The 23,256-nt window shown below is 35.7% G+C and overlaps 1 long non-coding RNA gene across 2 annotated transcripts in view; it reads right to left on the minus strand.

Moving 5' to 3' along the window:
* Positions 1-1,543: 1,543 nt before the first annotated feature.
* The window catches only part of LOC307196130, a 538,765-nt gene continuing 517,052 nt past the window's right edge, over positions 1,544-23,256 (minus strand). For both annotated transcript variants that reach the window (XR_013831048.1, XR_013831049.1), the window contains exon 8: positions 1,544-2,756. This is a non-coding gene — a long non-coding RNA (uncharacterized lncRNA). The remainder of the gene's footprint in view (positions 2,757-23,256) is intronic.

Genomic DNA, 23,256 nt, shown 5'->3' on the forward strand with positions numbered 1-23,256 from the left:
AACGAAGCTGGAAGCATAACCCTTATAAATTTCAGACAATACAACAAAGCTAATAAGAAAAGCATGGTATTGGCTCAAAAAACAGATATATGGATACATGGAACAGAATAGAGAGCCCAGAAATAAACCCACATATGTACAATTAATCTTCAACAAAGGAAGCAAGAATATACAATGGAGAAAAGACAGTCTCTCCAACACGTGGTGCTGGTAAAAGCTGGACAGCTACATTTAAATCAATGAAGTTAGAACATTCCCCCAAACCATATACAGAAATTAACTCACAATAGTTTAAAGGCCTAAATACGACACCATAAAACTCCTAGAGAAGAACACAGGCAAAACATTCTCAGCAAAACATAAATTGTTACAACATTTTCTTAGATCAGTCTCCCAGGACAATAGAAATAGAGCAAAAATTTAAAAATGGGACCTAATCAAACTTAAAAGCTTTTGTACAGCAAAGGAAACCATCAACAAATCAAAAAGATGACCTACAAAATGGGAGAAAATATTTGCAAATGTTGTGACCAACAAGTGGATAATATCCAAAATATACCAATAGCTCATACAATGCAATATTGAAGAAACAAACAACCCAATCAAAAAACGGGCAGAAGACCTAAATAGACATTTTTCCAGAGAAGACATACTGATGGCCAACAGGCACATGAAAAGATACTCAACATTGCTAATTAGAGAAATGCAAATCAAAACTACAATGAGGTATCACTTCAAACCAGTCAGAATGGCCATCATCAAAAAGTCTTCAATATTAAATGCTGGAGAGGGTGTGGGAAAAAGGGAACACTGTACACTGTTGGTGGGAAGGTAAATTGGTGCAGCCACTGTGGAGAACAGTATGGAGATTCCTTAAAAGACTAAAACTAGAGCCACTATATGATCCTCCAATCCCATTCCTGGATATATAACTGGGAAAAAATGAAAACTCTAATTTGAAAAGATACATGCACCCCAATGTTCATAGCAGCACTATTTACAATAGCCCAGAGATGGAAACAACCAAGTGCTCATTAACAGCTAATTGGCTTAAGAAGATCTGGTGTGTGTGTGTATATACACACACACACATATACACACACAAAGGAACATTATTTAGAAATAAAAAAGAATGAAATACTGCTATTTTCAGCAACATGGATGGATCTAGAGAATATTATATTCAGTGAGGTCAGACAGAGAAAGACAAATATGATATCACTTACATGTAGAATCTAAGTAATATTACAACGAATGTATATACAAGACCTAAACAGACTCACAGACATAGAAAACAAACTTATGGTTACCAAAGTGAAGAGGGAGGTAAGGAGAGACAAATTAGGTATATGGAATAACAGATTTAAAATACTTATACATAAAATAGGTAAGCAATAAGGATTTACCATATAGCACAGGGAGTTATATTCAATATCTTGTAATAACCTATAATGGAATATAATCTGAAAAAATATATAATTGAATCACCTTGCTGTACACTGTAAACTAACACAATATCGTAACTCAACCATACTTCAATAAAAAAAACACAACAGTATGGTAGTGGGCATAAAAATAGACACATAGACCAGTGGAACAGAATAAGGAGCTCCAAAATAAACCCTAATAAACCAACTAATACTTGAAAAGGGAGCCAAGAAAAGTTTCTTCAATAAATGGTGCTTGGAAAACTGGATATTCACATGCAAAAGAATGAAACTGGACCCCAGTCTTACCCCACTCACAAAAATTAACTTGAAATGGATTAAATACTTATGCAAAACCTGAAACCATAAAAGTCCTAGAATAAAACATAGGGAAATTTTTTTCCATTTGTTTTGGCAACGATTTTATGGATATGCCTCCAAAAGCATAAGCAACGAAAGTAAAAATAAACAAGTAGGACTACATCAAACTAAAAAGCTTCTGCAAAGCAAAGGGAACCATCAACAACATGAAAACTTACCGAATAGGAGAAAATATTTGCAAACCACATATCTGATAATGTATTAAATCCAAAATATATAAGAAATGCATATAATTCAACAGCAAAAAAAAAAAAAAAAAAAAACCCGACAAATAATCCAAATTGTAAAATGAGACAACAGACATTTTTCAAAGAAGATATTCAAATGGCTAACAGGAGCATGAAAAGGTACTCAACCTCACCCATCACCAGGGAAATGCAAATCAAAACCACATGAGTCATACCATAAACCATGATTGCAAATTATGAAATGCTGATATTCAGTTATTGCCTTTCCACAGAAATTTCTCATCTGAAAGCACAATCTTTATTGGAAAAAGGATTAGAGGAACCACTTCTGCTCCTTGACCCAGTATTTTTCCCTGGACTTCATAGTCACAAATGAGATTTTTTAAATATTATGATTTATTACCATGAAAATGAGCAAAAGTAGGTACTATATATAGAGAGTTGGTGAATTGTAACAGACTGTATATTACATCCCTACCCAGGAAAACGGCATACCTTCTATTAGACATAATAGTGTCTAGGAAGTCAATATCTTGTACCTAACCAAACGTCTCTATTATTGTATGCCTCCTCCTTCATAGATCGATACATAGATAGATACAGCTGTAGCTATAAAAGAAGAGATTCATTGTAAGAACTGACTCACAATTACGCAGGTCAAGAAGTCCCATGATCTACTGTCTTCAAGCCTGAGAACTAGGAAAGCCAGTGATGTAATTCAGTCCCAGTGTGAAGAGCTGAGAACCAGAAGCACCCGTTCCTGTGGGCGGGAGAAGATAGACGTCTCAGCGAAATGGAGAGAGTGAATTCGTCCTTTCTTCACCTTTTTTATTCTATTTGAGCCCTCAGCGGGTTGGATAATACCCATGCACATTGGTGGAGATGACCCTCTTTACTCAGTCTGCTGATTCAAATGCCAATCAGAGACACCCTCACAGGCAAACCCCAAAATAATGTTCAACTAGCTGTCTGGGCATCCCTTAGCCCAGTCAAGTTGATACATAAAACTTACCATTACAGGTATCAATAATTTTCCTTGAACTATTATTGCCTGGCTAACCTCCTCATCATTCTGTTAAAAATATTAAATTCTACTGCTTCATATAGTCCAGATTCAGCATCTAGGACCATAATTTCATGATTTTTCCATATGTACTCTCCTTGCTCTATTTTTGCCATACGACTTATCACCTCCTAATGTTCTATATTATTTTATTATTGTTATTATTATTTACTATCTCCTCTTGCTAAAATTCAAACTCCACAAAGACTAATTTTTATCTGTTTTAACCCACTATATTTCAAGCATCTAAAATACACCTAGTAAATGGTAGGAGCTCAATATCCATTTTTCAAATGAATATAAATAAACTCTTATTTAAGGTAATGCTGTATAGTTTCCTCTTCTCCCTCTATATTCCATTACCTCTTTGATAAATTCTAGTGCTGATTTTTTTTGCAATTTTCATCTCACTCCATTTTTTAGATGACAAAAGTAACACTTATCTAACATACGAACACATCTTATTACTCTCCATATCCTTCAATTTTTCATAGATGTCTTACAGATTATTTTCTTGTATTATCTCAAATAAGCCAGAGTACACACATAGACGTATAACTCAAACTTTTTCAAAAAGCTTTTCTATCTGAGATGTCGCATATATGAAACATATTATTGATGACCGTATCGAAGGAGACACATAACGTACATATTCTGTTGACCTCAAGAACAGTTTTTTTTTTTTTTTTTTTTTGGGCCAGAAACTGAACTGTATCACTTTGCATTTCCTCCTGCCTCCAGAGTGCCCGCTGTAAAATGCTTTTGGTGTGTGTGCTGTTCAATGGGAGCCAGTAGAATTGTTATATTTAAACCTTCATGGCTTTAGTAATGAAAGAAATGGTCCCCTAAAGACTGAAAGAGTAACTTCTCTCTAGGTTCTTATCTCACTGTCAGACAGGGACTTGGGCTAAAAGAGAACATAGTCTGATACTTGCATGTCCTTAAAGATTCAGCAGCCAAGGTGGGATTCCAGACTATTGCTTCTGACTCTTTTGATTGAACCCTAAGCCCTGTTTCATGGGTTGATGGAAGTCAGAATTAACTTCTACCTAAAGGAAAATAATATTTTTAAAGCTTCTCACAATCCTCGCTGTAAAACTGTCGATTTTACATATGCTGTTGGCAATAGAAGCAGACGTTGCAATGCCTCATAATAATCCTAAGTGCTATGCAATAAAAACAAATATACATGGCCTGTTCTTTACAGAGACTATTATTTCTTGATTCACACGGACATAGCGCCAGCTGCTAATATTTTTATACATTAGATTTATGTTCTTCCCCTTATCTGCTCACCTCCTTGCCTCCTATGAAGATATAAGAATATCTATCCTCATGACCGTGAGGGTATTAATGACACTGTCAATATGGCCCAGAGGAGCAGCCAGCAGGAGCATCTGCCTCTCTCTCTCTTCTCATACTTATTTAATTGCAAGTCATCCTCCCACCACACACACAAGTGTACTCCCAAAAATATACTCCTTAAAGAATAAACACACTAAGTATGATGGTATATGCCACCAGTCAGTGAGTACTTTCTCTTTTTGAAACAATCTCAGTTTTAAAGGATGTTCCTAATGTTAGCCTTAGGGAGAATATCCTAATATTCTTCATGGAAATGCTACTCAAAGGGCCATTCCACCCATTTTGAAACCAGGGATATGGCTATTAGTTACCTAGGTAAATTATCTTTTGGGGTATCAGGTGAGCAGTATGAGCAAATTCTACAGACAAATGTCCTGGGTTCATGTCACAGCTCTGACGTTTACTAGCTTCGTGACATTAGGCAGGTTACTTAAACCTCAGGGTTTGTTCATCTGTGTAAATCAACCTATAGGGATGGCTGTAATGATTAGGTATGTTATTATCTGTAAAGATCTTACCAGTGTCTGGCATCATGTAAGTGTAAGATACTGTTATCAATATAGGGCCTCGAGTGATCAGGTGTTTTAGGAATACGGTGACAGTGGCATACAGTGTCCCTCCAGTTTTTACTCTCCCTACACCTTAGGAAACTGCCCCTGCCCCTGCCCCTAGGGAACCTAAAATGCTAAAGAAATCAACAAACACCAGGAAAGGGCTAGGTTTTTACTTGTAGTGTTTCCTTATAGAAATTAAAACTTAAAAGTTTGAGTTTGTAATATAACGAAAGTTTTTAAAAAACCAATTTCTAAGACAGTAAACAGTTTTCTGTACTGAAGAAAATAGAAACGTATCACTTATCTATTATTTTACATATGAAAGTCAAGTTGATATTTTAAAAATCAGTAATGTGGCAGGTGGAGAACTCCTCTCTGGCTCCATTTGTGATTCAATCCTCCTTTGCATTTAGGCTGTCACAAAGCAAGATGGAGTCCACGATGCCTACAGGATTTTTGCAAAACAACCATTTACTGCGTAGACATGTGATATCAACAAGGTGGAGGATTTACCAAAAGATCTGTTTTAAAAACTCGAGAAAAGTATAAGCTTCAGTCATAACACTGACTGGTTCCCCAACCTGTACTGAGTAGCTTTTGTAAAAAATCCTTTCCTTAGATTTTACTCATATACTTTCAACATGAAAATAGCATATGAATAATTTCTCCTTTAAAAAAACTTGTAAAAAAATTGGTATGTGCTTAATATTAAAAAATCAATCACACAGGCCAAGTCAACAGATAAATGAACCATTACCGTACCACCCTGAAGGAAGTGCTGTTCACATTTGGTGTAGATGGTCCCAGACAGGCTGAGATGCCAAGGACAAAGATGAAAATAAGAGAAACAAGGGGAAAAAAAGCAGGAAAGCAGATTCAGATGATAACATTATTTTTAAAAGAGATATTTGATTGTTAGTTTATTTAGGTGAAGAAGAAAACTGAAATGAAACTAAAATTCTGGGTGAATTTCAGATAGTTTCTTCACCATAGACATATTATTTTCTAAATATCAATCTAGAGTCATATGAAATTAACATGAAAATATTGGAGTCCTTAAAAATTGGTTCTACATTTAGATGGATTAAACACTCAGCCCTACCCTTTCCTACAGAATTTCTCTATTCCTGAGCATTTTATATAGATTCAGGGTCTTTTTATGTTCCATTTTGTTATGTAATAGCTTTATTGGCTTTAAGAATAGCTTATATTGTCTTCTCACAGTTCTGCTTTACTTAATGTCTTTCTGTTTCCTTTAGAGATAAAGGACAGCTGAGAAAATATGACCTTCTTGGGCCACCCTGTATTTCTGGAATTGTGGATTATTGGGAAGAAGTCTGAGACCACCTTGATTTCTCCTTCTATGTGACTTTCTCTGCTACTTGAGTACACATGCTTTATTTCATCCTGAGATTCAGGGACAAAGGACCTTTGTAATGACCTTTACCAAAAAACCTCCAGCACCACTGTTAGCTTCGTAGCTCTATTTCACCCTTATCTCTCCTTTGTTTTTGTAATTTTATTTTTGTAATGTTTCTTTTTTCCCCCCCAAATCTTCCACTCCCCTTCAGCCTGTCGTTTTTGCTCCTGTTTGAGACTTAATGTGCCCAAATCATGTGCTCTGATCATCTGTGTGATAAGCAGTAATTCACTGGACTGTATTTTGTGTTTCTGGATGTAATCATGTATTTTCTGTCTACTTACCAGAATGTGGTACTTCTAAGTAAAAAAAAGCGTTAAGAGAGGCAAGTGATAAATGCAAAAACATTAGAAGCCATGTATTAGTTAAATCAAAATAGTATCCCTGCAATAACTATCAGAAACGCATGCTATATAAAATAGGCTTAGGCTGAACAGCATCATTTGTCCAACATAAACTCACTGAGAACATCTCTCCTCCTGAAACCCTCCCCGCCATTATAATTTCTGATGATTTCAAAAATTTCTCTGTGGTTATCTCTTAGGTCTCTTTGCCAACTTGCCGCAAAGGGCAAACTGGCCTTTCACTGTCATTCACCAAACTCAGGATTTTAGCCTCCCAGGTCTTTAGAGAGAATTAGCTTCCTTTTCATAGAGAAGATGATAGTTCAGGGCATCTATAATTTGGTGTCTCAGGAATAGACCAAATAGAACAGTCAAGAGTACACGCATTTGAACTTCCAGAGGTAACATAAAATGAAAGTTTTCTTAGGGAAAAAAAAAAATCTATCTTCTTTATATTTATCTACTATTGTCTTTCCTATTCTCAGACAAAAACAGCTTTGTTTTAAAGTAAAAGCATTTTTAAAGCAAATTTAGAGTCAAATGTAAAGGCTCTGTTTACAAAATAGGCAAGCAACACATTATGGGACCATTATGAAAAATCTAATTCCTATGCAGTATATATTTTATGGATTGCTAAATGTTTATGGTAGGTTACACATAGAGCAGTCCTCATCAAGGACCTTAGGGTGACACAGATAGTAATAATACACGAGTGTCTGTGGTAAGGGTCTGAGAGAAGCACAGACAATTCTATAGAAGCTTCAAGAGGATGAGCCCACTTTTTCTTGAAGGAATCAAGAAAGGTTTTAACAAAGACTTGACAGATGGAGAGAGGGAGACAGAATCAGAGACTAGCAGAAGCAAAGGCATGGAGGCAGGCTATTATGACACAAATGTTCTTCCTCCTCCAGGAAATGTCCTATCTAATGATAGCTGTGACCCTTAAAGGTTGTTAAAAGTTGTACAGGAATTGCACACACATCAGTAGTTTTACAAGTCTTTCTGATAACAAGTAATATGAAATGGAATTGTAGTTGATACTATATTTTGTACCAGGTCATTGATTTACAGAAGGTCAAGAGTAGCCATGGACTAAATAGTAGAACAGATGAAGCTTATGTTAAGACTTCCTCCAGTCACTCATCTTTTATGACCACCCCTGCACGCATGCACGCACGCGCGCGCGCGCACACACACACACACACACACACACACATTTGCCCAACCATCCTAAACCTTCAGCATATCTTCCATTAATTTTACATGTCTTCTGCGATCCCACCTCCCTGATTCTCATGTCTGCAAATACCATGACACTCTTCAAGAGGTATCCCTCTATAATTTCATTATGTTCCCAAAGCTAGTTTTTAAGCTCCATGTGACTCCATTTTTGCTATAGTCCTAGGGCCTGTAACACAGTGAATACTCAATAAACAGCTGTCAAATGACCAGAATATTAATAGACTGTCACAGGGCAGCCCATCTGACAAGCAGAAGATGAATTATCACGTCCATTTTGTAGATAAGTTTGCAGAGACAAAGAGAGGTTCTAAGTCTCTAACTTTTGCTCATTTTATCATGAGACATTGCTTTTACTCAAATAATGATTAATAGTGGCAATTACAGGTTGGATGGAGGAGTAAAATAATGATGATTTGGGCACATAGAACCTACAATAGTCCCTCAAATCATGCTATATAAACATCACACAGTCATCCAAGGAGGTGATAGTAGTATCTAATGAGAGATAATACAATTGGGAAGAGATAAAAATTAGTCATGTGTGTGTTGTCACAATTTCCTTAAATGTCCTGCCCTCTTAACTCCATTTTTGCCTGCTCAACCTTTCCCCTTCCTATAACCTGGAGTATTAAGAATCATACTTTTAGCCACTGGTTCCCAATTATTTTCTTGCAAGGAGAACTGGGGCAATGGTAGGAACAGCACTGGAGCAGTGAGATATTTTCATTAGTAAAAGCTCATATTTAGTGCTGAGGTAGAGTAAAAGGAATGGAATAGAGTCATACAGGGAGAAACTGAGAGTCCATGTGAGTTATGAGAGAGGAATCATTGGGAAATTCTGTGATAAAATGGTGAGATCCTTAGAAACATTTTCACATTATGTGTGAGACTGAGAGGCTGGGTAGGAAACAAGGCTTTGAGAAGTTTTGCTCTATGCTACATGGAAGATTGTAGGATTGTAGGATTGTATATCCTTGTCTCCTTTGTCATAGATTAGTTGACCATAGGTGCTTGCTTTTATCTCTGGGCTTTCTATCTTGTTCCATTGATCTATGTTTCTGTTTTTGTGCCAGTACCATATTGTCTTGATTACTGTAGCCTTGTAGTATAGTCTGAAGTCAGGGAGTCTGATTCCTCCAGCTCCGATTTTTTTTCCCTCAAGATTGCTTGGGCTATTCGGGGTCTTTTGTGTCTACACACAAATTTTAATATATTTTGTTCTAGTTCTGAAAAAAATGCCATTGGTAGTTTGATAGGCATTGCATGAATCTGTAGATTGCTTTGGGTAGTATAGTCATTTTCACAATATTGATTCTTCCAATCCAAGAACATGGTGTATCTCTCCATCTGTTTGTGTCATCTTTGATTTCTTTCATCAGTGTCTTATAGTTTTCTGAGTACAGGTATTTTACCTCCTTAGGTAGGTTTATTCCTAGGCATTTTATTCTATTTGTTTCAATGGTGAATAGGATTGTTTCCTTAATTTCTCTTTCTGATCTCTCATTGTTAGTGTATAGGAATGCAAGAGATTTCTGTGCATTAATTTTGTATCCTGCAACTTTACCAAATTCATTGATTAGCTGTAGTAGTTTTCTGGTGGCATCTTTAGGATTCTCTATGTATAGTATCATGTCATCTGCAAACAGTGACACTTTTACTTCTTCTTTTCCAATTTATATTCCTTTTATTTCTTTTTCTTCTCTGATTGCCATGGCTAGGACTTCCAAACTATGTTGAATAAGAGTGGCGAGAGTGGACATCCTTGTCTTGTTCCTGATCTTAGAGGAAATGCTTTCAGTTTTTCACAATTGAGAATGATGTTTGCTGTGGGTTTGTCATGTATGACCCTTATTATGTTGAGGTAGGTTCCCTCTATGCCCACTTTCTGGAGAGTTTTTATCATAAATCGGTGTTGAATTTTGTCAAAAGCTTTTTCTGCACCTATTGAGATGATCATATGGTTTTTATTCTTCAATTTGTTAGTATGGTGTACCACGCTGATTGATTTGTGTATATTGAAGAATCCTTGCATCCCTGGGATAAATCCCACTTGATTATGGTGTATGTTCCTCTTAATGTGTTGTTGGATTTTGCTTGCTAGTATTTTGTTGAGGATTTTTGCATCTATTCATCAGTGATATTGGTCTGTAATATTCTTTTTTTGTAGTATCTTTGTGTGGTTTTGGTATCAGGGTGATGGTGGCCTTGTAGCATGAGTTTGGGAGTGTTCCTTTCTCTGCAGTTTTTTTGGAGGAGTTTGAGAAGGATGGGTGTTAGCTCTTCTCTAAATGTTTGATAGAATTCACCTGTGAAGCCATCTGGTCCCGGACTTCTGTTTGCTGGAAGATTTCTAGTCACAGTTTCAATTTCATTACTTGTGATTGGTCTGTTCATATTTTCTCTTTCTTCCTGGTTCAGTCTTGGAAGGTTATACCTTCTAAGAATTTGTCCATTTCTTCCAGTGTCCATTTTAATGGCATAGAGTTGCTTGTAGTAGTCTCTTAGGATGTTTTGTATTTCTGCGGTGTATGTTGTAGCTTCTCCTTTTTTCATTTCTAATTTTAATGATTTGAGTCCTCTCCCTCTTTTTCTTGATGAGTCTGGCTAGTGGTTTATCAATTTTGTTTATCTTCTCACAGAACCAGCCTTTAGTTTTATTGATCTTTGCAATTGTTTTCTTTGTTTCTATTTCATTTATTTCTGCTCTGATCTTTATGATTTCTTTCCTAACACTAACTTTGGGTTTTGTTTGTTCTTCTTTCTCTAGCTCCTTTAGGTGTAAGGTTAGATTGTTTATTTGAGATTTTTCTTGTTTCTTGAGGTAGGCTTGTATAGCTATAAACTTCCCTCTTAGAACTGCTTTTGTTGCATCCCATAAGTTTTGGATTGTCATGTTTTCACTGTCACTTATGCTAGGTATTTTTTGATTTCCTCTTTGATTTCTTCAGTGATCTCTCTTCCTTAGTAATGTACTGTTTAACCTCCATGTGTTTGTATTTTTACGCTTTTGCCCCCTGTAATTGATTTGTAATCTCATAGAGTTGTGGTTTAAAAAGATACTTGATACGATTTCCATTTTCTTAAATTCACCAAGGCTTGATTTGTGACCCAAGATGTGATCTATCCTGGAGAATGTTGCATGTGCACTTGAGAAGAAAGTGTATTCTTCTGCTTTCCGATGAAATGTCCTATAAATATCAATGAAATCTATCTGGTCTATTTCGTCATTTAAAGCTTCTCCTTCCTTACTAATTTTCTGTCTGGATGATCTGTCCATTGGTGTAAGTGAGGTGTTAAAGTCCGCCATTATTATTGTGTTACTGTCAATTTCCTCCTTTATAGTTGTTAGCATTTGCTTTATGTATTGAGGTGCTCCTATGTTGCGTGCATATATAATTGTTATATCTTCTTCTTGGATTGAGCCCTTGATCATTATGTAGTGTCCTTCCTTGTCTCTTGTAACAGTCTTTATTTTAAAGTCTATTTTATCCGATTTGAGTATTGGTACTACAGCTTTGTTTTGATTTCCATATGCATGGGCTATCTTTTTCCATCCCTTCACTTTCAGTCTGTATGTGTCCCTAGGTCTGAAGTGGGTCTCTTGTAGACAGCATATACATGGGTCTTGTTTTTGTATCCATTCAGTGAGCCTGTGTCTCTTGTTTGGAGCATTTAATCCATTCACATTTAAGGTAATTATCAATATGCCTGTTCCTATTACCATTTTCTTAATTGTTTTGGGTTTGTTTTTGTAGGTCCTTTTCTTCTCTTGTGTTTCTCACTTAGAGAAGTTCTGTTAGCATTTGTTGTAGAGATGGTTTGGTGGTGCTGAATTCTCTTAGCTTTTGCTTGTCTTTTAAGCTTTTTATTTCTCTGCTGAATCTGAATGAGATCCTTGGTGGGTAGAATAATTTTGGTTGTAGTTTCTTCCCTTTCATCACTTTAAATGTATCATGCTACTCCCTTCTGGCTTGTAGAATTTCTGCTGAGAAATCAGCTGTTAACCTTATGGGAGTTCCCTTGTATGTTATTTGCTGTTTTTCCCTTGTTGCTTTTAATAATTTGTCTTTAATTTTTGTCAACTTGATCACTATGTGTCTTGGCGTGTTTCTCCTTGGGTTTATCCTGCCTGGGAGTCTCTGCACTTCCTGGACTTGGGTGGCTATTTCCATTCCCATGTTAGAGAAGTTTTCAACTATAATCACTTCAAATATTTTCTCACGTCCTTTCTCTTCTACTTCTGGGACCCCTATAATGTGAATATTGGTGCATTTAATGTTATCCCAGAGGTCTCTTAGGCTGTCTTCATTTCTTTTCATTCTTTTTTCTTTATTCTGTTCCATGGCAGTGAATTCCACCATTCTGTCTTCCAGGTCACTTACGCGTTCTTCTGCCTCAGTTATTCTGCTATCAATTCCTTCTAGTGTATTTTTCATTTCAATTATTGTATCGTTCATCTCTGTTTGTTCTTTAATTCTTCTAGGTGTTTGTTCTTTAAATCTCCTAGGTCTTTGTTAAACATTTCTTGCATCTACTTGAACTTTGCCTCCATCTTTTGCCAAGGTCCTGGATCACCTTCACTATCATTATTTTACATTCTTTTGCTGGCAGGTTGCCTATCTCCACTTCATTTAGTTGTTTTTCTGGGGTTTTATCTTGTTCCTTCATCTGGTACATAGTCCTCTGCCTTTTCATCTTATCTATCTTTCTGTGAATATGGTTTTCTCTCCACTGGCTGCAGGATTGTAGTTTTTCTTGTTTCTGCTGTCTGCCCTCTGCCTTGATGTTTTATGTTAATTATATTTGGAATGGGAATTCAATTAAGAAGAATAATTATCACATAAATCTATGTGGTCATAGGAAAGAATTAAAATTTTAAATTATATACACAGTTTTATTTGTAGAGAAGAATGATAGGGTGATTACTAAAATACTTTCAAGCATAAAATTATATTACTTTACTATAAAATTCTATTGAAGTATAGTGAAAATACAAACTTATGATTAAAGGGAGCAATGTAAAATTTATTATAGCAAAGAAGATAATTTGTTCTTTTTAAGTCATTTATAGTGAGTAGCAAATTGCTATGGTAGTAATACACCATTGGAAATATATAAAGGAATGATATGTGCTAATTGGTTTCACTTTAAATATCAAATTTTACAATATGCCATAAATCACATCCTTTCCAATTGCTTAAGTTTAGGAACTAGATGGATTTTTAAAACACTAAATGTAAACTAAAGTGTCTACAAAATATTATAGTAGTCAAATACAAACATATTATTAATCAAAGTGCAATAAACAGACTAAAATTTTCAGATAAACAACAAGGACTATTACAATAGTAAAAAGAAATACTGGATGTTTATAAACTGATTGATGTTTATATGGATGTAAAGACTCAGAATAAGCAATTCAATATTGATGGAGAAGAACAAAGTTGGTGAACTCACATTACTTGACTTCAACACTTAGTTTAAAGCTATAGTAATCAAGACAGTGTGATACTGGAGAAAGAATAGACAAATAAATCAATGGAAGAATAGAGAGCCCAGAAAGAGACCCCTATAAATATACTCAACTGTTTTTTTGACAAAGGATCAAGGGCATTGCCATGAAAAATAGATAGCTTTTCAACAAATTATACTGGGACAAATGGACATCTACATACAAAAAAAAAAAAAATCAGGACACAGACCTTACGCCCTTCACAAAAAATAATTCAAAATGATCACTGACTAAATGTAAAATGTAAAACTATAAAACTCCTAGAAAATATAATAGGAGAAAATCTAGATGACCTTAGATATGGCAATGAGTTTTTAGATATAACACCAAAGGCATGATCCATGAAAGAAATAATTGCTAAACTGGACTTTATTAAAATTAAAACCTCTGCTCTGTGAAAGACAATGTCAAGAGAGTGAGAAGACAAACCACAGCCTGGGAGAAAATATTTGCAAAAGGAACAGCTGATAAAGGACTGCTATTCAACATATACAAAGAACTCTTAAAACTCAGTAATAAGAAAATGATCAATGCAATTAAAAAAGAGGTTATTGTGGTGATCATTTTGAAATGTATAGAAATACAGAATCCCTGGGTTGTGTATCAGGAATTAGCATAATGTGGTAGGTTAATTGTACTTCAAAAACAAACTAACAGACTTATAGAAAAAGAGATCAAATTTGTGGTTATCAGAGGTGGGGGTGGGAGGGGGAATTGGGATAAGGCAGTCAAAATGTACAAACTTCCATTTATAAGGTAAGTAAGTACTAGGAATATAAAGTAGAACACAGTAAATACAGTTAACACTGATGTATATTATATATGAAAGTTTATGTTAAGAGAATAATTCCTAAGAGCTATCATACAAGGAGAAAACTTTTTTTCTATTTCTTTAATTTGTATTCACATGAGATGATGGATGTTCACTAAACTTACTATAATAATCATTTACTGATGTATGTAAGTCAAATTATTATGATGTACACCTTAAACTTATACGGTGCTGTATGTCAATTATATCGCAATAAAACTGGAAGAAATAAATTGGCAAAAGACCTGGACACCTCACCAAAGAAGGTAAGCAGGTGAAAAATAGGCATATGTAAAGATATTTCACATCATATGTCACCAGGGAAATGCAAATTAAAACAACAAGGAGATACCACCACACACCTATTAGAATGACCAAAATCTGGAACACTGGCAATACCAAATGCTCCTGAGGACACAGAGCAACAAGAACTCCCATTCATTGCTGGTGGAAATGCAAAATGGTACAGCCATGCTGGAAGATACTTTGGCGGTTTCCTGAAGAACTAAACATACTATTACCATACAACCCAGCAAATGTACTCCTTGGTATTTACCCACAGGAGTTAAAAACTTATGACCACAAAAATACCTGCACACAGATGATTGTAGCAGCTTTACTCATAACTGTCATAACTCAGAAGCAATTAAGATGTCCTTTAGTAGATGAATGTCCTTCAGTGGATAAACTGTAGTATATCTAGGCAATGGAATATTATTCAATGCTACAAAGAAATGAGCTATCAAGCCATGAAAAGACATGGAAGTGAAGTAAAAGGAAGTGAAAGGAAGCCAATCTGAAAACTCTATATGATTCCAGTTATATGACATTCTGGAAAAGGCAAAACCATGGAGACAAGATTATTGGTTGCCAGGGGCTGAGGGCAAGGGGAGGAAGGGATGAATTGGCAAAGCACAGAGGATTTTTAGGACAGTGAAACTATTCTGTATCATACTACAATGGTGGGTATGTGGCATTATACATTTTTCAAAACTCATAGACTATACAACACCAAAGTACCACTGTGGTGTAATGTCAATAGTGAGGAAATGAGTTCTGTGTATGGGGGCAAGGAGTATTTCGAAACCTTCTGTGCTTTTTACCCAATTATGCTGTAAACCAAAAATGCTTTGAAAACAAAGTCTATTAAAAATAAGAAACAAAAATTCAGACACCGTTTACCTCAGATATGTTTAAAGCATAAGTATACAGAAAAGTAGGAACTAAAAAAAAAAGATAAAAGAAAAAAGGCATTTAATAGGCAAATAAACTACAACTGCATGCTGTAATGTAAATGAATATCCCAAAGCAGGTTACATAAGAATACCGCCACACGATTCTATTTTATTAAGGGCAAAATAGGTACAACTAAAATATTAATGATTTATGAATGAATACATATGTGATATAACCATAAAGAAAGGCATGGGAATGATAACACAATAATCAGGAGTATAGTCACTCCTGGAGAATGGGATAGCAAAGTAATTGGGAGGAGAACACAGTGATTAATGAAGTATAAATAATACTCCATTTCTTGAGCTGCATGGAGAGAACTTGGGTGTTAATTTATTCCATACTCTTTAAACTTTGTATGTGCATTATGAAATTATAAGGGGAAAAGGTAGTAGAATTTACTGGACTATATAAAATTGTCCTGGGGTGGGGGAGGTTTTAGACAATGTTGGCCACAGAGGGCTCCATTATCGCCAAGATTCTGGTTCCTCTGTTTTTAGGTCTACACTCCTCCATGTGTCAGTTGAATCCTATCCTTGTAAAGGTGGTTGTTGCAGTTCTGGTTTATATTTATATGAACACAAGACCATCCTGAAAAGGAGAGCTTCTCTTATTCAAACTATCAGGCAAAAGTCCTTGACTTCGTACATTAAACCTATGAAGACTACGTCCCTGCCAGAACCAATCCCCGGGATGAGGAAATTTGGGACGAGACCAGTCACACTCCACCCAGGATGTGGGGTGGAGGGTGTAGAGGCAACCAACTCTCGTTGGGTGAACAACTCTGCGCAGTTTGCCTGAGACTTGACATGTTTTAGTTGATAGTTCTGTGTCCCACGAAACCCCTTAATACCAGGCAAACTGAGATGACTGGTCTCCATACAACTAATAGGATAGACATAAACATCAGCTGCCCCAAAAAACCCATGCTAAGTGCTGCTACCAGGAAGTAGATTTGAATAAATGACTGTCTACTTCTACTTCCTCTCAATAGACATCTTTCTCCCATAGGAACTATTGAATCTTTTTCAATTATAGAATTCCAGACTCTATAAAGAATTTCTTAAAATGTGTATCTCTTTCTCTTAAATGACTAATTAATATTCCTCATGTTTTCTAATGTTATTTGATGGAATTTTCTACTATGTCAGCAGCATTCCTAAACCTTCTTTAGAATCAGAGCCCTAAAACATGAGATCCTCTGGAGGGTGTTGTGTAACATTTCACAGGTTCAGAGATGTTTTCTCAGCTATTCCCCAAATCCTCACTGAGGTGGAGCTAGAATGATCTGTCACCTGAGAAAGGTGTGTTATTTCCTGGAATAAAAAGGGCCTTAATGACCATTTTATTTAGAGTGATATAGTTTATTCATTTTTTCTTATTAAAGTATAGCAAATAGTATCCTAGTTAATTTCTTAATTTGTCTCAATCTATGCTTCTCATTGTTTGCAAATATTCTACTAATTCCCCTAATGAGCTTGTAAAACAGGAAGTTTTACAGTTAGTTTAATTTCTGTCATTTTCTGTTTGGTTTTCACTGTGCCTAAATGTGTGAAACTGAGACTCAGAGGTTCTGTCCAACTAGTGTCAAAAAGCTAGTACCATCAATGAAAATATTAAGCTATTTGATTATTATGTAAAACAGATAGGAATAATTTGGTATGTTTTACATATTTCACTTGGTTAATTTCAAGGATTGTTTATAGAATCTCCAGGAATCCTTGTTAAAAATGGAGATTTTAGGGTCCTGCTCAAGACTTTGAAATTCAATAATTTGGGGTGGTAGGGACCATGCTGCCTGCTTTGAACAAGGATCCGAGACTAACCCTCATTAAAATCACCTCTGGTGTATTTATAAATGCAGATACCAGGCTGGAGTCTCCAGAGACACTAATTCCAAAGTTTGTAGACAACCATGGAATCTCCAGTTCAGAGAGAGTCTGAAATCAGACTGGTATAATTCCACCATAGTTGAAGCTTGAATTATGTTTCTTATCATAGAAATTGGACAACCTGAGGGGGCTGAAACCCATGAGGTTTCAATAAGAGATGGCACGGAAAGACCCTGTGCCAAAAAAAAAAAAAAAATTGTGATTTGGAGGTCTTTTGGAATACAATTACAAAGCTATCAGCAGTGATTGTTAATATGATGAGTAGCACAACAGCTACTCTTTTGAATTACAATTTTGTCAGAGTTGATCAACCATTTCCCCTCCAAGCCTCTGGAAGTAAATCCCATTATAGCACAGGGTTCTTTTTCCCCCTGGTGTATATTGACCAAGGACATATTCTGGTCAAGAATTCATTTAGAAGCTCTGCTGTATCCACACAGGAAACGGCTGTGACCTTTCCAGTCCGAAAGGTTATGCATTTTGACAGGCGGCACTGAGCCAATCCCTCCAACCGCGCGGCACAGACCACCGCGCACCGTTCTCCCGAGGCATGCTGTTACTCATGTTGTTTAATCACACTGGGCATGTCTGGAGCTGAACGTCACTCAGAATATCAGAAAGGCAGAAAAACTGTGTTACTGATTCATCAGAAACCCTCAGTGAGAAGCAACATTCATAGCTGGCTGTTTATTTAATGGATATGCGTTCACTTCCAAAAATGTCGTCCCCTTCTGTCTCTGTTACCTGCCACACATCCAACTGCAGCTCCAAACGTGAATTTTGATTTGTCAGAAATTATAGAACTTGTTAAAAATGAAAATAAAACATTAGATGCCTTCTTTGCTTCACATGATGTACAGAAAAATGAATCACAGCCCCGACTTAAGACAGCTTCTAACCTAGTTAGGGTACTAACACTAATACGTTTCCTATCAGACTCCTTCATTTACCAAATGTTAGCTCTATTTTGACCTATGTCAGAAAGAAAGCAAATCTCCTCTCTCTCTTTAACTCACACACATACACACACAGCACTTGTATTCATCACAGATTTTGGTAGTCTAGCTACATTGCTGAAGATTCAAGAGTGAGAGTTCACAACACACCTTGTATGAATTCCCACTGTCTCTAATTGATTCCTCGCTTGTCTCTGTTTCTTCTTTTCTCCCCCTCCCCCAGCTCCTGATTTTTTCAGGAACAATATGAATTCTTATTTTCTCATTTAGAGCAATTCAGCCAGACATGTGTGTCATCAAATTTCAACCTCTACCCCAAGTTCCTTATCAAAATATTTCCATGAAAGAAATGTTGCTTTCTTCCCCAGGAGAAGTCTAGTGAATAAAAGTTTCTTCACCTTCAATTTCTGAAACAACATTGAAAAACACAAAAGAATGTTCATTAAAGTGCTAAATTGTGTGGTGCAAGGAAAGGGTTATGGAGGTGTGAGAAGACTGAAAGGATCATGATGGCTGGAGTATTTAAGGACTCGCTGATGTGCCCTTCCGACATGTTTCCAGAGCAATTTATCATGCAAGGAATCAATGCTCATATATTTGCTGGTTAATTTGGTTCTGTTTTCATTAAACACTAAGCTTATTGAGGACAGACATTATGCCTGCACCACTATTTTATACTGCCAACACTGAGAACAAGGTTTTAGGAAAACAGGGAGTCAATCAATTTTAAATGAAGGGATGGCTTGACTGCATCTTGAAAAATGAATAAGATTAAGGTGGTTTGAAGTAAAAAGAGGAAGCTTTCCCAGCAGAAAGAATAAAATGAGTCAATTGCTGGAGAATTTAAAGACTAAAGAAACAGAATTACAGTAGAGTAAAGGAGTTGACAAATATTGACAAGTGACTGTGTTTAATTTAGAAAGTAGTCAGAAAAAGGGAAACTTGAATACCTGTTGGAGAAGATTAGATTCATTGTTGCAGAAAATACAACGATCAGAGTTTTTTGAACGTAGCAACAAAATAATTAAAAGGATACTTTAGAAGATTAGTATCCAAGAAGCTTAAACAGTACACCTAATTTGAGCATCACTTATGACCCTTGCTTTTTCAGAGTGTCTAAAGTATTTGGGTTTCTCATTTTAAGTCAGAGTTGCTCACTTTTTCTCCTCCATTTCTTTCTCTTCATGTGTCTTTCACACCATTTCCAGTCTATCAAACAGGAAACTATACATACCTTCGGCCTATTCTATCAAGTGAAAAATATTTGAAAAACTCACTAAGAAAGAGGCAGTAGGGTCTTAAAATGTAGGCTATCCTGGAGTGATCTGCAAAAGCATTGAAAGCGGAGACCAAAACTTAACACTCAGGAGTTACTATAGGAGCAGTTTTAATCACCACAGTAGGTTTAGAAAGTTGTAGGGTGGAGAAGCAGGTAATTTGGACTTCAGAGTACAACTCAAACCACACAGAATAAATAATAGGTTAATAGTTTATTAATAGGTTGATCTATTTGCCAGCAAAGGAAAAATGAAGCCTTAAGTGTTTACATTACATAAATCTCTGATAGCTATCATTCTTCCTATTGTGATCACCCTGTAAACACAGGATAGATCCCCATCCAATGTTTAGATTGGATGTTATCACTGATACCACACACACACACACACACACACACACACACACCCCAATATGGTATGAAAACTTATTATTTACATAATAAGACTTTCTAGGGAGACAAGGGCATATCTCCCTAGATGGTCCAAAAGTGGCTTAAGATAGCCAGGAAAGGTTTCTGGCTGGAGGTTTTTATTACGGTAACGGGGTAGGGTCGAGATGAGGGTTTCTGCTGGTGGGCAGGGGTGTGCATGGTTTGAACTTCCCATTGGCACCAAAGGAGAAAGCACCCAGGCTTTCTTAACTGCTTGCCCAGATTCAGGGCACAGGGCAGAGACAGAAAAAGGAGAGGTAATGCTAAAAGCTATCAGAAGTTAAACATAAAAAAAATGAAGTTAGACTCTTTATTTTACTTTCATAGTTAGGTTTGTTTAATTTGCCTCAGTATCCAAAATCACAATAGTTTTTTTTTTTTAAGAGAAAGACATACATATTTGCCTTTCCCCAAGTAACCTTATATAATATGATATTAGCTCATGGTGTTATAATAATGCATTGCCCCTAAATACTAGTCACTATGATCCATTCTCCAACATCATTTCACTCTAAACAATAATCTCATTCCCATGGTCAGAGATTAGTTTAGAAACAGGCATGTGATAGTAACCTGGCCAATGAGACTTGAGGGGAAGCTTACTGGGGAATTCTGGGTGGGATTTCATCACTCCAAAAGAGAAAACAAAGAGAAGAGATTTTTGTGGTTTTTGGTAGTTGCCAAGCCTGAAAGTGGTACCTGAAAGTCCTAAAGTTAAAATATTTTAATTTCTATACCTTGTTTTATAGAAACACTTTGGTCAAGAAACAAATTTTTATGTATTCAATCATACTTTTAAATGAACGGATGGTACCATGGCAATGTGCAAAGGGTATTAGCAACAGTCTGGGAAGATCTGGATTTTCAGCTCCTGTTCTAACATTTACCAGCAATGTGAACTTGAGTGAATAATTCAGTCATTCTGAGCATCAGTTTCTTCAGTTGTAAATAGTGAGTATGTATTTATGTATTAATACTCACCAGATATGCTTTGTAGGGTTATTGTGGTAATTATATAATGTTTTATTCATTACTTAATTCATTAATTAAAATATATTTAATGAGGACCTACTATAGCCAAATGTTATGCCCAGAGCTCAGTGAATAAAATAAAGTCCCCACCTTCACAGTGTTTATAATATACTTTAAGTAAATTTCTCCACATGTTGTTAGGCCTCAAATACACATAACTATGTGTCTCTGAACGTATTTTGCATGATTTTATTCACCATACATTTATTAGTATCTACCATGTGGCAAACATTATTTTAGGTGCTGAGAATTTAAAAATAAAGAAGATACAATTCCTTTTGAGATGTAGTCCGTGGCATTTATATTGCTTATAACTTAAGAATCTCTTCAACAATAAAAAGCAAAATACCAGATGAACAAAGCATTAAACAAAGAAAACATTAAAATTTTAAAACAACAAAATGCCTGGATATAGGCTTAAAAATGTCAACAAAGGTGTAGCTCTTCTTTCCAAAATTCAGCTCTAAAGGAAGCTAGGAAAGTATATATCCAGCACAGCGGAATAGAATAACATTATTGCCTTAGGCAAATCATGATTCATCATTTGGGACGGAAAACCTTGTTGCTACAAACAGAATTGACAAGTAAAAGGATAAATGGCTCATGGGCAGGCAATTAAAATATCTGTCACAATATCTGTGTCTATTATATATTATTATTTAAAAGTAATGATGTAACATCTTAATTTATGCAAGGTATTAATTTTGTACTGGGGAGAATCATCCTTCTATCATGCAGTTGCTAGTCTGTAAGTTGCATGTTTATAAATTTGTGATTTTCATGTCTATATGTTTGGGTATTTTCCCTAAATGGGCTTAACCTAAAGTTGAAAAGAAATCTGAATGTATAATCCCTTTGGATTTAATTCCTATTTACCTTTGAATTTAATACTACAGACTTCTGATGGACCTATCCATGGTGCTGGCTAGATCAGGCAGTTACAACAAAATAATCCATATACTCAGTTTATACAGTAAACCTTAGATATATCTCAGGGAAAGAGACACACGTCAATTTAAATTCATCACAACTCAGCACCAAAAACAAAATTATTTTGCATTTTTCTGGTCCTTTATCATTTTTTACAGAACGTCTTACATCTCATTTTACTCACAAAATATGTCTATGATGTCAAATGGGAAACATATTCCTTGTTTTATGGGTGAGATAACTGCAACAGAGGCCTCTGAGTGATTTTTCCAAAAACACACAATATATCAATGTCAGCAGAAGACTATATTCATCACGGTTCAGGCTGAAAGAATTTGGTAGCACTCCAAGCTCACAACCATATTTGTTCAGCCTGGAAGCTGGCGCTCAAGGATTTGAGATAATAACTATTCTTCAAAGTTGAGGAGCCATGTCATCCATGTGATATAGAAAAATACATCCATTAAAAACGATGTTTACCAAGATACTAAAATACAAAACTAGCAAGAGGTAAAGTCACAAAAAAGCAATTATAAAAAATTGAAAATATAGTCATATGTACTGTATTAATTCTGTGAATGCGTATAATATAGACACAAATATCAAAGACTAGAAATATAACCACCAAAATATTAAGAGTGATTATCCTTAAGCGGGATTATGAGGAATCTTAATTTTTATCTTTCCTTTTTAATGTGATTTTTCCAATTTTTCTATACTGAAAATATATCAGTTTATATAAATGACTTTTTAAAAATAAAAATGGGCGGTGCCGTGGGGCAAAAAATAAATCCAATCCCTTTGATTGTCATAGTTGCCAATTCATTGTCTTGCTTCATGTCATTTTTTTTTTGCTGTATCTTTAAAGTTGGATCCTCATCCTTCAGAAAACTCCTGGAACAAGGAAAGTATGCCTTTCCTTTGGGTATATTTTAATTAAGTACAGCCTTCTCCTTGGGTCTCTATCCCCTCAGGCTTCATTACAATTGGCCAAGGATTTTTAAGCCAATAGGAAAAAAATGTCCATTGATCCAAGGCAATTCCATGTGTTTTTATACGAAGGAAGACCAATAGAGATAATGGATTTGCAAACCATTCCCCAGGATATAGTGATTTCCTTCTGCCTCAAAATCGCTACCATTGAAAATAAAATCAAATTTTGTGCTACAAAAAGAGACACCCAATAGTGTCTCCT

This window comes from Stenella coeruleoalba, assembly GCF_951394435.1.
Source record: "Stenella coeruleoalba genome assembly, chromosome: 13".
NCBI classification, from domain to species: domain Eukaryota; kingdom Metazoa; phylum Chordata; class Mammalia; order Artiodactyla; family Delphinidae; genus Stenella; species Stenella coeruleoalba.